Source organism: Stegostoma tigrinum, chromosome 12, assembly GCF_030684315.1.
Source record: "Stegostoma tigrinum isolate sSteTig4 chromosome 12, sSteTig4.hap1, whole genome shotgun sequence".
NCBI lineage: Eukaryota > Metazoa > Chordata > Chondrichthyes > Orectolobiformes > Stegostomatidae > Stegostoma > Stegostoma tigrinum.
Window position 1 is genome coordinate 29004915 of NC_081365.1, and position 15570 is coordinate 29020484.

The 15570-nt window shown below is 42.4% G+C and overlaps 1 protein-coding gene across 1 annotated transcript in view; it reads left to right on the forward strand.

The window, feature by feature from the left end:
* The window catches only part of jagn1a (jagunal homolog 1a), a 74144-nt gene that overhangs the window by 24382 nt on the left and 34192 nt on the right, over positions 1 to 15570 (forward strand). The gene's annotated exons all lie outside the window — the stretch shown is intronic.

Sequence of the window (15570 nt, forward strand, 5' to 3'; positions counted from 1 at the left end):
ATACTGTCCAGTCTGTTATGGTGAGTAGTGGAATTTTCGGTTTTGTTCTGTATGGGTTTGTATATGGGGTCCAATTCTGTATGTTTGTTGATTGCATTACAGGCTGAGACCCACGTTTCTAGGAATTCCTGTGCATGTCTATGTTTAGCTTGGGCTACTACAGTTACATTGTCTCAGTTAAACTGATGGCCTTCATTTTCCGAGTATACAGATATTAAGGAAAGTTTATCATGTTATTTTGCTGCTAGCTGATGTTCATGCATCCTCATTCTAGTAACCTTCCTAACTGTCAGTGTAATGTTTGTGGCAGTCGTTGAATGGTATATTGTAAACTACGTTATTTCCGCATGTTGTGGGGATGGGGCTTTTGATCCCTGTGAGTGTTTGTTGTAGAGTGGCTGTGGGCTTGGGTGCTACCATGATTCCTAATGGTCTTACGAGTCTCGTTGTCAGTTTTGACATGTTCTTGATGTATGACAGTATTGGGGTGTACTGAGTTCTCTTGTTGTTGTCTATATAGTAGGCACCTACGGATGAAGTTGTGGGGATATCCGTTCATAGTGAAGATTTTGTATAGGTGTTCTTCCTCTTTCCTGTGGAGTTCTGGAGTGTTGCAGTAAGTGTCCTAATATAGCTTTGTTTGTAGACATAGGGGTGGTTACTATGGAACTGAGGATTTGGTCAGTGTGGGTTGTTTCCTGTATGTTGAGGTTTGGAACTTCCCGTTGGTCATATGTTCAACTTTGTCCAGAAACAGAAACTGATTGTTGTTTCTTCTTCTCTTGTGAATTTAATCCCCACGAATACGTTGTTGATGAGGTGATGGATCACTTCTAGTTTTTTGCATTTAATAAAGATAAATGTGTCATCTATGTACAGGATTCACAGTTTAAGTTAAATGCGGGGGAGGGTGGTATGCTCTAGTCTTTGCATGACTGCCTCTGCGATGAGTTCTGAGATGGGTGACACCATGGCTGTACCATTATCTGTTTATATGCTTAACCACTAAAAACGAAGTGTGTGGTGAGGCACAGGTCTAGTAGTTTGAGTATGTTGTCATTGCTGATTGAGCTGCTGGTCTGTGTTCCTGCTTCCTCTAATAATGTGGCTACTGTTTCCAAACCGCAGTATACAGGAACACAATTCACACTGACCAAATCCTCAATTCCAAATTGAAGAAGAAGGGCACTTATACGAAATCTTCGTTATGAGTCGACGTCCCCACAGCTTCATCTAAATAGACAATAACAAGAGGACACAGTATGATCTAATACTTTGGCCACACTGTCCTACATCAGGAACGTGTCAGAACTGACAAGACTCTTAAGACCACTAGGAATCATGGTAGCACCCAAGCCCACAGTCATTCTACAACAAACACTCACAAGGATCAAAGACCCCATTCCCACACCATGTGGAAACAATGTAGTTTACAAAATACCATGCAACGACTGCCACAAACATTATATCAGACAGTCAGGTAGGAAACTAGAATCAGAATACACGAACATCAGCTAGCAGCAAAACATCATAACAAACTTTCTTTAATATCAGTACACCAGGACAATGAAGACCATCAGTTTAACTGCGGCAATATAACTATTGTAGCCCAAGCCAAACACAGATACACACGGGAATTCCTAGAGGCATGGTTCTCAACCCATAATGCAATCAACAAACATAGAATTGAACCCCATGTGCAAACCCATACAGAACAAAACCAGAGATGACACTACTCACCATAACGGACCGGACTGTATAAATTCGAAGCAGAATAGAACAACATTGCTTCATCGGAGGCCTCACTGATGATGTTACCTAGCATAGTGACAAAATGTCTGAACGAAAACAAGCCAGCTTGCTGAGCAAGTCAACAACCTCACCCACAACCCAAGCTACAAATCATTGCAAAAACTTTAATCATCTACCACAAATCAAAACCTAATGTGATAAGATTGCAGACTTTAGATCTGATCTGATGATTATGGGATCAGTTACCTCTGCTTATCACTTGCTGCTTATGCTGTTAGACACGCAAGTGGTCCCATTTTGTAGCTTACTGGGTTTATACCTCAATTTTAGGTGTGCCTAGTGCTGCTCCTGGCATCCTCTCCTGCATTTTATTGAGCCAGAGTTGATCCCCAGGCTTAGTGATAATGGTACATTGAGGGATATGCCAGGCATGAGGTTGAAAATGTTGTTGGCGTATGATTCTGCTGTTGCTGCTAATGTCCCACAGTGCATTATGGATGCCCAATCTTGGAGTTGCTAAATCTGTTTGAAACCTGACTCATTTAGAAAGACAACAGTGCCACACAACATGATGGTGAGTATTCTCAATGTGAAGATAAGATATCATGTCCATGAGGACAATGTGGTGGTCATTCTTACCTGTGTTGTCATGGACAGAAACATCTGCGGTATGCAGATTGGTGAGGATGAGATCGAGTACATTTATCCTTCGTGGAGGTTCACTGACCACCTGCAGCAGACCCACTCTAGCAGCAATGGCATTTAGGATTCTAGCAGATCAATCAGTAGCACTTTTTTGAGCCACTTTTGGTGATGGATATTGAAATCTCCCCCATCCAGATTACATTCTGCACCATTGCCACTCTCAGTGTTTCCTCCGAGTGCTGGTCAGCATGGAGGAGAGCTGATTCGTCAGCTGAAGGAAGGCAACATGAGGCAATCAGCAGGAGGCTTCCTATGTTTAATCTGTCGCCATGAGACGTCATGGGGTCCAGAGTCAATGATGAGGACTCCTAGGGCAACTCCCTCCACTGGACTGCCACCTCTTCTGAGTCTCTCCCACCTATGCAACTTGTCATATTTAGGAATGATGGTAGCATGGTGATTCAGTGGTTAGCACTGCTATCTCATAGCATGAGGCACCCGGGTTCAATTACAGTCTTGGGTGACTGTGTGGAATTTGCATGTTCTCCCTGTGTCTGTATGAGTTTCTGCCAGGTGCTTCCACAGTCCAAAGATGTGCAAGTTAAGTGGCTTGGCTATGCTAAATTGTCCTGTAGCATCAAGGGAAATGCAGGCTAGGCAGATTCGCTATGGTAAAATATGGGATTACAGAGAGATAACAAGGTGTAGAGCTGGATGAACATAGCAGGCCAAGCAGCATCAGAGGAGCAGGAAGGCTAACATTTTGGGCCTAGACCCTTCTTCAGAAATGGGGGAGGGGAAGTGGGTTCTGAAAAAATTAGGGATGGGGGGGGAGGCAGATAGAAGATGGATACAGGAGAAGATAGGTGGAGAGGAGTTAGACCGGTCAAAGAGGCAGGGATGGAGCCAGTAAAGGTGAGTGTAGGTGGGGAGGTAAGGAGGAGATAGGTCAGTCCAACGAAGTCAGACAGGTCAAGGGGGCAGGATGAGGTTAATAGGTAGGAGATAGGGGTGGGGCTTGAGGGGGAGGAGAGGATAGGTGGAAGGAAGGACAGGTTAGGGAGGCGGGGACAAGCTGGGCTGGTTTTGGGATGTGGTAGAAGGGGGTGGGGCAATTTTGAAGCTTGTGAAGTCCATATTGATACCATTGGGCTGCAGTGTTCCCAAGCAGAATATGAATTGCTGTTCCTGCAACCTTCAGATAGCATTGTTGTGGCACTGCAGGAGGCCCAGGATGGACATGTTGACTGCGGAGTGGGAGGGGGAGTTGAAGTGGTTCGCGACTGGGAGGTGCAGTTGTTTAGCGCGAACTGAGCTTAGGTGTTCTGCCAAGTGGTCCCCAAGCCTCTGCTTGGTTTCCCTGATGTAGAGGAGGCAACAATGGGAACAGCGGATGCTGTATACCACATTAGCAGATGTGCAGGTGAACATCTGTTTGATGTAGAAAGTCATCTTGGGGCCTGGATGTGGGTGAAGTGGGGGAGGTGTAGGAGCAGGCGTAGCACTTCCTGCACTTGCAGGGAAAAGTGCCGGGTGTGGTGGGATGGAGTGGAGTGTGGAGTGGACAAGGGAGTCATGAAGAGAGTGGTCCCTCCAGAAGGCAGATAAGGGTGGGGAGGGAAAAATGTCTTTCGTGGTGGGGTCAGATTGCATAAGCTTCACAAGCTTCAAAATCCCCCCTCCCCCTACCACATCCCAAAACCAGCCCAGCTTGTCCCAACCTCCCTAACCAGTCCTTCCTCCCACCTATCCCCTCCTCCCTCCTCAAGCCCCAGCCCCATCTACTACCTACTAACCACATCCCGCCCCATCCTCCCTGGACTGACTTATCTCCTCCCCACCTACACTCACCTTTACTGGCTCCATCCCCGCCTCTTTGGCCGATCTATCTCTTCTCCACCTATCTTCACCTTTATCCATCTTCTGTCTGCCTCCCCCTCTCTCCCTATTTATTTCAGAATCTGCTTCCCCTTCCCCATTTCTGAAGAAAGTTCTAGGCCCCGAAACGTCAGCTTTCCTGCTCCTATGATGCTGCTTGACCTGCTGTGTTCATCCAGGCCTACACCTTGTTATCTTGGATTCTCCAGCATCTGTAGTTCCTCCTATCACGGTTTACTGAGAGAGGTTGGGATGCTTTTGAGAGGGTCAGTCCTCAATAGGCTGAATGTCGTCTATCTGCACTGTAAAGATTCTATTCTATGGTGAAGTCTGGGACATTGTTTTCAAAGTACGATTCCCTGAGTATGACTACGTCAGGCTATTGCTTGACTAGTCTATGAGAAAACTCTCCCAGTTTTGACCCCAGATGTTAGTAAGGAGGACTTTGCAAGGTTGACTGGTTTGTTTTTGCCATTGTCAGGGCAAGTTGTCTTGATTGAAAGCAGGTGGTCTGTCAGGTTAAATTTCTTTGTTGACACTTTTGTCACAAAGATTGTCACAAAGGGGTGGCTTGTTTGGACATTTAAGAGGCAGCTGACAGTCAACCACATTGCTGTGGGTCTGGAATCTTTATATGCCATTTTATACTGAGTTACCTCTCCCTTCTTGGGCTGCTTTATATCTTAATCCATCGCACTGAATTATAGCAGTTCACCAGTCTCTTCATGTGCCTTGTTATACTGGGCTCAATGGTGTCCTCTCGCCTTGTTTTATACCGAGTTCACCACCTGTCTTCTCGCACCGCTGTATACCGAGTTCACTGAGTATCACCAGGTTTTATCAGAAAAGCTTTCTTACCCCTATCTAAGCAACTAACCTCTTTGTTAAAACAGCAGAAGGAACCAGTTTGGAGGAAAATTAGCTGAAAATGTAAAGGCTACCCATTTATCACATTCACGCAGAATAACTAATGATCAGATTATTGCATGCATTAAGTTACCACTGTTCCACCAGAACATAGGGCTGCTCTCTCATTAGACAGAGACACCTGGTGGTCGATTAACCAGAGGGTCACTATGCTTTATGTGAGGAGAGAGGTTGAGAAGGGAAGCCTTTGAGATCAGGTCCCTCAGCCAGGGCAAAAACAACCCACACTGCAAACATCACTCCGCATCACAAATCAGCCATCCTGCTAACTGAGATAACTGACCCCCATAGGACCTGAACTGTCTTAAACCACAATCAAAGATCAAAATGCAGGAGCTTTGCACATTGGCTTTAGAGTAAGACTGCAGAGAGAGAGAGGACATGATATGGCAGCTTGTCATGGAGAAAAGAATGATGCTCATGTTAAGGGGAGCATTTTGCCACAGAAATGAGCTGAAATATTCCTTAATAACAATGCTGGTAAACTATATTGGCAGTGGATGACACAGTCAATCATGCAATGACTACAGTCTTCAATGATAAGATATAAATGAAAAAATTCTCTGTGGGATACGTAGAGATGGACAATATTTGGTGATTGCCTAAACACAATTGCGCTTTAAAGGCAGTGTTGACCAAGTCGATGGCAGATATGCTCTTCTGATGACAGTGGGAGAGGAATTTTACCCAAAACTAGAAGTTAAATACAGTCAGGTTGGAAGTAAGCAAGGAAATCAGTTCACAATTAATCTGATGACAGTGTGCTGATCATCAGATTTATTTACTTTCACAAAATATTGTGGTGGGATTTGATCTCTCAAAACATGGGATGCTAGACCGTTAGTGTACCATAACTGATTTATACTGAGTTCCCCGGTCTCGTCACACGCTGTTTTATTTTAAATCAGCATAATCCTGCTAATCCACTGCTTTTTACCAAGTTCAGTGCTTTCCTCATGCACTGCTTCCTACCAAGTTTTTCCCGGGACTGCAGGGTTGAGGGGTGACCTTACAGTTTATAAAATCACCTGGGGTGTAGACCAGGTGAATAGCAAACGTCTTTACCCTAGGTCAGAGAGTTCAAAACTAGAGGGCATAATTTTAAGTTGAGAGGAGAAAAATTTAAAAGGGACCCAAGGAGCATTTTTTTCACACAGAGTGTGGTTCGTATGTTGACTGAACTGCCAGAAGAAGTGGTAGATGCAGGTACAGTTACAACATTTAAAATGTAAATGAATAGGAAAATTTTAGAGGGATATGGGCCAAACGCAAGCAATTGAAATTAGTTCAGTTCGGGAAACTCCATCAGCATGGATGAGTTGGACCAAAGGGTCTGTTTCCATGCTATGACTCTAAGACTATATGGGTTTACCACTCTCCTCATACATTGCTTCATACTAAGTGAACCGCTCACACGTCCACTGCTTCATACCGTGTTCAACATGCACCCTGCACACTGCTTCATATCAATTTCACAGCTCACCTTTTGCACTGTTTTACACGGGATTCACTGCTCTTTCTCAGGCTGCTTTGTACCAATTTCACAACTCTATCCTCAGGCTCTGCTTTATACGATGATCACTGCTCTCCTCTCATGCTGCTTTGTACAGAGTTCACCACTCTGTTCTTGCTCTGGTTTATTCCAAGTTCACCACTCTCTGCTTCTGCTGCTTTATACCAAATTAACCATTCTGTTGTTGTGCCGCTTTATACTGGATTTACATCTCCTCTCACGTGTTGTAAACCCAAGGTTACTGCAGTCTTCCTGCGCTGTTTTATACCAAGTTCACCATTTTCTTGTTTGTGTTACTCTGGATTCATGACTCATATTGCACTGCAGTATACCAGAGTTCACCATACTTCTCCTGCACTGCTTTATATTAAGTTTGCCATTGTCCTCCTGTGCTGCTTTGTACTGTGATAACAAGGTGTGGAGCTGGATGAACACAGCAGGCCCAGCAGCATCTCAGGAGCACAAAAGCTGACGTTTCGTGCCTAGACCCTTCATCAGAGAGGCCCTCTGATGAAGGGTCTAGGCCCGAAACATCAGCTTTTGTGCTCCTGAGATGCTGCTTGGCCTGCTGTGTTCATCCAGCTCCACATTTTGTTATCTTGGATTCTCCAGCATCTGCAGTTCCCATTATCTCTGCTTTGTACTGTGTTCGCTGGTCTCCTGTGTCTTGGATCACAGAGTGTATTCAAGAAGTTCTTCAAATTCAGTTAAATGTAGTTAAGAGAAGACTCAACAACAGTGATTTGCTTAAATATAAATGTTTATTAAGTAATAGTAAAAATGGAAAAGAAAGATTAAAAAACCACTGAAATATGAACATTTATTAAGTAATAAGAAAAGATGAAAATGGAAAGAAAAGAAATAATAAGCTTCACACCCTTTTGCCCATCAAGGACCCCTCGATCAAAGGCTGGTCTGGAAGTTTAGGTTTGTTCCTGGCATCGCTCGCAATCCCAGTCCAAGATGAAGTCCAATGACTTGGAATAAAACTTTCTGTCTCATGCAGTGTAACAAGCTGCGAGTACAGAAAAAATAAAGCACAGAAAGTATAGAAAAACAAGTTTGATTGTGCCATCTTCCGCACATACAGAATGTTCACAGGACTCATTCCAGGTCATGTAGCTGTTAAATATCATCATTAATGTTAGTCTGTCCTGTATATCGTCTCAGATTGCTTTATACCAAGTTCACCAATCTCTTCACACTGCTTGTATGCAAGTTCATATTCACCTTTGTACTGCTTCATAGCAACTTCATTGCTCTCTTCTTGTGCTGCTTTGTACCAATTTCACCATTCTCCTCATGCTGTTTCATGACAGGTTCACTACTCACCTCTCACACTGCTTTGTATTAGGCTCACTTTTCAAAGATGCGCTGTTTTATACTAAGTTTACTGCACTCTTCTCATGCTGCTTTGTATTTGATCCATCGCCCTCCTGTGCTGCTATACATAAAGTTCACCGCTCTCCTTTCATGCTGCTTTACACTGGGTATGCCACTCACCTCTCACACTGCTTTATACCAAGTTCATTAGTCTCTTCATGCCGCTTGTATGCAAGATCACTACTCACCTATCACACTGCTTTGTACCAGGTTTACTTCTCAATTTATGCACTATTTTATACTAAGTTTACTGCACTCTTCTCATGCTGCTTTATACTTGATTCATCCTCCTCCTCTCATGCTGCCGTACACAGAGTTCACCATTCTTCTTTAATGTTGCTTAATACCAAGTACACCACTCACCTCTCATACTGCCTTATACAACACTTAGCACTTTCATCTCGCATTACTTTGTACTGGATTCACTGCTCACTTCTTGTGCTGCTTTATACAACATTTACCACTCTCATGTCGTGCTACAAGTTTAGCAGTCTCCTCTCTTGCCATTTTATACTGCGTTCACAAAGGTCCTCACGCAATATTTTATGCTGACTTCACTGATTTCCACTTGTGCTGCTCTATGTGAAAAGCCTTCTTAACCCTCTCCAAGGGATTCTCTGATGATTGTACAAATCAGGAGAAGGAACCAGTTGGGAGGAAAATTAGCTGAAAACCCAGGGGTTGCCCAGTCACTGCTCTCCTGTTTTATATCCTAGTTCACTGCTCTCTTCTTGCATGGCTTTACACCAAGTTCCCTTGCCATGCTGTTTCATGCCAAATTCTATGCTCTCCTCTCGCACTGCTTTTATACCGGTTTCACCACTCTCCTCTCACACTGAATTTGTCACTCTCCTTTCATACTGCATGATGTTGAATTCTCCATTCTCCTCTCCTGCTGTTTTACACCAAGATCACTGCTCTACTTTCAGGTTGTTTCATACTGAGTTCACCACTCACCTCACGCACTGCTTTGTACCAAATTCACCAAGCTCCTCTTGTGCTGCTTTATGCCAAGTTTGCTACTCTCTTCTCTCTTTTCACTCTCACTCTCTTTTCAGCAAGTTCACCACACTCTTCTGGTGTTGTATAATCCTTAATTCACCATTCTCTTCTTGCGCTACTTTGTACCTTATTCGCTGCTCTCCACTCAAATTGTTTTGCACCTGGTTCACTATTCTCCACATGTACTGCCTTAAATGAGGTTCACTACACTCATTTTGTGCTACTTTGTACCAAGTTCACTGTACTCATCAAGCTGGTTGGTATGCTAGTTCACTGCTTTATAGTAAACTCACTGCTCTTCTCTTGACCTGCTAGATACCTGAGTTATACACTCTTTTCTTGTGTTGCTTCTACCAAGTTTATCATTTTTCATGCGCAGCTTTGTACCGTGTTTGCTGCTCCCCTCTCACATTGCTCTATACCTGATTACACTGCACTTCTCGCACGTTGCTTTAAACCAAGTTCACTGTTCTTTTCTCATGCCAATTATACCAAGTTCACCATCAACTCTCTTGCCACTTTATACTGGGTTCACGATTGTCTTAATGTACTGCTTTATATTAGATTCACTGCATTGTTCTGATAGGTGCCTGCCTCCTCCTCTCTAAGGGACTAATCACTAATTGTCTAAACCACTAGAAGGAACCAGTAGGGAGGAAAATTAGCTGACAACGTAGAAGCTGCCCATCCATCACACACGCGTACACAATAGCTTGTGATCAGAACTATTGAGAATATAAAGTCACCCTGGGCTGCCCTCTCATTAGAGAGATAATGTGGAGCTGCCAGTGTTAGACTGCGGTGGATAAGGTCAGAAATCAGATGACAGCAGATTATAGTCCAACAGCTTTATTTGGAATTACAAGCTTTCGGAGTGTTACCCCTTCGTCACGTGTACCCCTGACGAAGGGGCAATGATCCGAAAGCTTGTGATTCCAAATAAACTTGTTGGGACTGTAATCTGGAGTCATTTGATTTCTGACATTACAGTGTGAGAGAGAGAGAGAGACAGATAGACAGACAGACAGACAGACAGAGACATTTGGTAGTAGGTTAACCAGTGAGTCAACACGCTTTAGGTGAGGAGGGAGGTTAAAAATGGAAGACCTTTCAGAAAGGTCCCTCAGTTAGTGCAGGAAGTGAACCCACACTGCATCAGAAATCAGATATCCCACCAGCTGACAAAACTGACCCAATAGGCATGAAACATCTGAAACAGTTGCATAAATGATCACAATCAGAGACCAAAATGCAGGGATTTTGCACACTGGTTTTAGATTAAGATCTACAGAATGAGAGGTAATTAAAGGCAGTCAAACAAGGAGAAAGGAACGGTATTCATGTAAGGAGAACATGTGGCCATGGAAAATGAGCCTTAATAATAATTAATGTGGTTCAGCCATATTGGCAGTGGGTAACACAATCTATCAGAAAATGACTAGGGTCCTCAATTATAAAGATATAAAATGATAAAAGCACCACGGGATATGCAGAAATGGACAATATTTCACGAACACAAGTGTGTAATGAAGGTAGAGTTGACCAAGCCAACTGGAGACGTGCTCTTCTGATAGATGTTCGGCAAGGAGTTTCATTCAAGACTATAGGTTGATGGGAGCCAGGTTGGAGTTTGCGAAGAAAATCAGGTCACAATTGATCTAGTGACAGTCCATTGATCTCCAGATTCATTTATTTTCATAAAATATTGTGGTGCAATTTGATCTGTCAAAATATGGGCTATTAGATCATTACTATAACCATTAACTGCTTTATACTGAGTTCCCTGGTTTCCTCACATACTGCTTCATATTGAAGTCAGCATTGTCCTTACACCCTGCTTTTCACAATGTTCACCACAGTCTTCCTGCACTACTGAGGTCACCGCTCATCTCTCATGCTGCTTTATACTGAATTCATCACTCTGCTCTCGTGCTACTTTATACTGGGTTCACCATTCTCCCCTCTAGCTGCTGTGAACTGACTCATTGCTCTCCTCTCGTGCTGCTGTGAACGGAGTCCATTGCCCTCCTCTCGTGCTGCTTTATACCAAGTTCACCACTGCCATCATCATGGGAACCTCTCTCACAAGGTCAGCAAAACTAAAGAACTTATCCACTTCAGAAACACAGGAGGAAAACACACCTCCATCCACATCAATGGAAATGAGGTTGAGAAGGAGGATAGCATCAAGCTCCTCGGAACAATGACAACCAACAATTTGTCCTGGAATTCAAACATAGATACAACAGTCAAGAAGGCACACACAACAATGCCTCTTCTTCCTCAGGGAGCTCAGGAAATTTGGAACGTCCATAAGGTCCCTCACCAAATTCTACAGATGCACCATTGAAAGCATACCATCTGGGTACATAATGGCCTGGTATGGCAAGTACTTTGCCCAGAACTGTAAGAAATTACAGAAAGCGGTGTGTATAGCCCAGACCATCATGGAAGCCAACCTTACATTTACATCGCATGTTACTGTGGAAAGGCTACCAAAGTCATCAAAGGCTTATTGCACCCCAGTTTGATCTCCAACAAACTCTTCATCAGGCATAAGATACAGAAGCCTGAAAACACATAGCAGCAGGTTCAAAAACAGCTTCTTCCTGGCCATTATTAGACTAATGAATAGACTCTTCAGCCTCAAATAATGCTAATCTTGCTGATGTTGATCTTGCCTAGCACATGCCCTGTGCAATGTAAGCTAAATGCCACTGCCTAAATCTTTTACAACTCTGATCTGTACATCCCTGCTTCGTATGATTGACCTATACTGCTTGTAAACAAAGCTTTTCACTGTACACACGACAATAAATCAATCAGTAACACACTGCTTCATACCAAATTCACTACTCACCTCATGCACTGCTTCATACCAGGTTTGCCACTCTCTTTTCACTTTGCATTGTACCAAGTTCAACACTCTTCTCATGAAGCTTTATACCAGATTCACCACTCTCATGTGCTTCTCCATACCTGGGTTCACTGCAGTTCTCTTGTGCTGCTTCATACCAAATTCACCTCTCTCCTCCTGTGCTGCTTAGTCCCAGGTTCATCATTGTCTTCTTGCGCTGCTATGTGGAGGTTCACTGATTTGACACACTGCTTTTATGCAGGTGCATCACTCACCTTTGTGCAATTTTATTCCAAATTCACCATTGTCTTTTATTTTGCTTTGAATCATGTTCACTGCTTGATGGGCTGAAGGGCTAAAATTGTTATGATTTTCAACGGCTGCATGCCCTTGAATGAATCCTGTGAACATTCCCGTATGTGCTAAAGACAGCATAATCAAAGTTGCTTTTCTGTACAGTTTTTTCCATACTGGCTATTTGTTACATTGTCAAAAAGAGAGTGTTTTGTTCCAAGCTGTTGGACTTCACCTTGGACCAGGACCTGAGAGGTGCCAGGAACACGCCTAATCCTCCAGACCAGCTGTCCATCCAGGGGTCCCTGACATGCAGAAGGGTGTGAGACTCATTGCTTTCTTTTTCTTCCTTTTTCATTTTTTTATTAACTAATAGATTGACATAGTTCAGTCTTTTATTTTCAAATTCTTATCCTTTGTTTATTATTACTCAATAAGTGTTCATATTTAAGCAAATTGCCGTTATTGAGTCTTCTCTTAACTGCATTTAACTGAATCCAAAAGAACTGCTTGAACACACCCTGGGATCCAAGACATTTTTGGCAACGAGGATGGGATTTGGGAAAATGTATAAGAGAAGAGAAAAGCAACCTGATGCTCCACGGACCATCATATTCCAGGGCAGAATGTGGCAGACTGTGGCTTTGGGTCTATCACTAATATGTTAGCACAATTAGGACCCCCCAAACAATAGGGGATGGTTATAATCAGAAAGAGAACTGGATGCCAGGTTTCTGCATGTGCATTGAACCTTGTAGAAATATTAGCTCTTTGTGGTCTGGTTTGAATACAATTTTGTTTGCTGGTTGCTAAATGTTGTCTTGTACAATTTGCATGTTTTGTTCCCTGGAGCTTGGGATCTAAGGATACTTTGAAGTTTTAGTTTGCATTTTGGAAATGTCCAGTGATTTGAAAATGTGGTGTGTACCTATGTATGCCTGTATTAGTGTGGGACATATATGGTTCCTGCTCCTCTGATGCTGCTTGGCCTGCTGTGTTCATCCAGCTCTACACTTTGTTATCTCTATGGTTAACGTAATGTCCTTTTAAGAAACCATCAGTGGTTACATAAAGCTTGGTAAAAAAATTCCTTTTAGAACTGGCTCAGTGTTGTGTTTGGACTGGGTATATTTTAATTCCAGAAGTTACCTGTTTGGAATTTCAATTTCTGGCCAGAATAAACTTCAAAAATACTGTTTTAACATGACTGAATTTTTAATTCCGGATGATAAGATTGACTCATTGTTACCATCCAAGTGATAGGGACATTGGAATGTTGAAAATGAAATACTCTGTTTATGAAAGACAAGCTAAGGGGTGGGCTTTTTTCTTCCTTCAAGGAGGAGAGGTGGATAATGTCATTACATGCAGGAGTTTATGCCCCAGCCCCTTTTTTTGAAGCTGTACTGGTTTAATACTAACTAACCCATTCTGCTTGATGTGGAATGGATGGAGCTTGTTTGTACATGTTTAAGATTTTGGAGATACTGAAGGCTGAGCCTATTCGCATAATTTCAATATTGCAACACAGTGATGGATGAGGCACCCTCAACCAATCAAACCATTCATCAATAACACATTTCAGTGTTGGGGGAAGTACCGTGGAAATATTAATTATAGTGAGTGTCAGGAATCTCGAAACCACTTAAGCACATTATGACAAAATCTACAAGAAGACTCACATGTCTTGGTATTCTAAAACATTTATATGGAATAGTTATCTGAAAATTTATAGGGGTTCTGGGAAATGTTAAAATGTATGCACACAGTCTTATGGTTTTGATGCAAGACAATGGTTATCGATTTTAAGAGAATAAACAGAATATTGAATTTGGGCAAATTTACATAGAGGTATATCCAAACATCTAAATCATCAAGTAACTTTAAAAAATGTGGGTCATCCGAGAGAATGAACAAAGTAAGTATGTTGTGCCTTAATCAAACATAAATGTTTGACTTGTTTTAAAATATTATAAGATTATGTTCCATAGACTACAAATCTCTACAGATCTCTGAAATTAAAAGTGATGGTAATAGCTAAATTGCAAAATTGGATGACAAAAAGTAATTAAGGGTGGAGACTGGTGGCAGAAGCCAAATAATTAGAGTAATGGGATGAAACGGCAATTCAGGTTAAAATGCATTTTAGTGAAAAGGAAGTTTAGATGACCAGTACCAAACTAATAGTTTACTTCTGGTGATGTTTATGCCCTTGTCCTACTTTCTAACACAACTGAATTGGTGATCAAACCACTGCGTGAGGCATCAGGACCATTTGTGAAGAGATAAAACCTCACAGATTATTTGATAAAATCACGAGGAAATCAAAAATGCGTGACATGGTCTTGGGATACTGATGTAAGTGTGCAAAAGTGAATGTTATCTTAGAAGTAGCAAATATGAGATGGTAAAAAAAAATCACTGAAGAATGGGTCTCAGACATGTGCACCTACTTGACAAAAGGATTACTATGGATTCAAAGAGCACAAAAATATAGTTTAAACAATAAGACATTGACACAAATCCATAGAGAAGCTGATTTTAAAACAATGAAAATATTATTAGTGAAAATGATGTAAGAAGAATTATAATCAAAGTAAGGTGTGATTGGTTACTATGTCAAAATGTTACAGGAATGAAAGAATATGGACTCTGGGAGTAGTAATAGTGGACTGAGTGAAACACCCCATCAAATGACATACAGATGCCCCATCTTGAGCATTTGTATGATTAAACAAATAAATAGATGAAACTGCAATTTGTTAGGACAGTTCATGTGTGTGAAAGAAGGCTGAGCTAAGACTCAGTTGCTGGAGGAGTCTGTGGTAAGAGAACACCCGGGAAAAATAAAAGGTGGGAAACATAAGTTGAAGGTAAAGTCTGATGAACATTAGGAGTTGTATTTTTGATACCATGTTTTTTTTTCTATTCATTTTGTGGGATGTGGGCATCACTGCCTGGCCAGCATTTCTTGCCCATCCCTAGTTGCCCTTGAGAAGGTGGTGGTGAGCTGTCTTCTTGAACTGCTGCAGTCCTTCTGCTGTGGGTTGACCCACAATGCCACTAGAGAGGGATTTCCAGGATTTTGACCCAATGACAGTGAAGGAATGGCGATATATTTCCAAGTCAGGATGGTGAGTGACTTGAAGGTGAAATTGGAGATGGTGGTGGTCCCAAACGTCTGCTGCTCATGTCCTTCTCGATGGACATGGTCGTGGGTTTGGAAGGTGCTGTCTGAGGATCTTTGGTGAATTTCTGCAGTGCATCTTGGAGATAGTACACCACCAATGCTCAGCAGCAGCAGTGTGGAGGCAGTGGA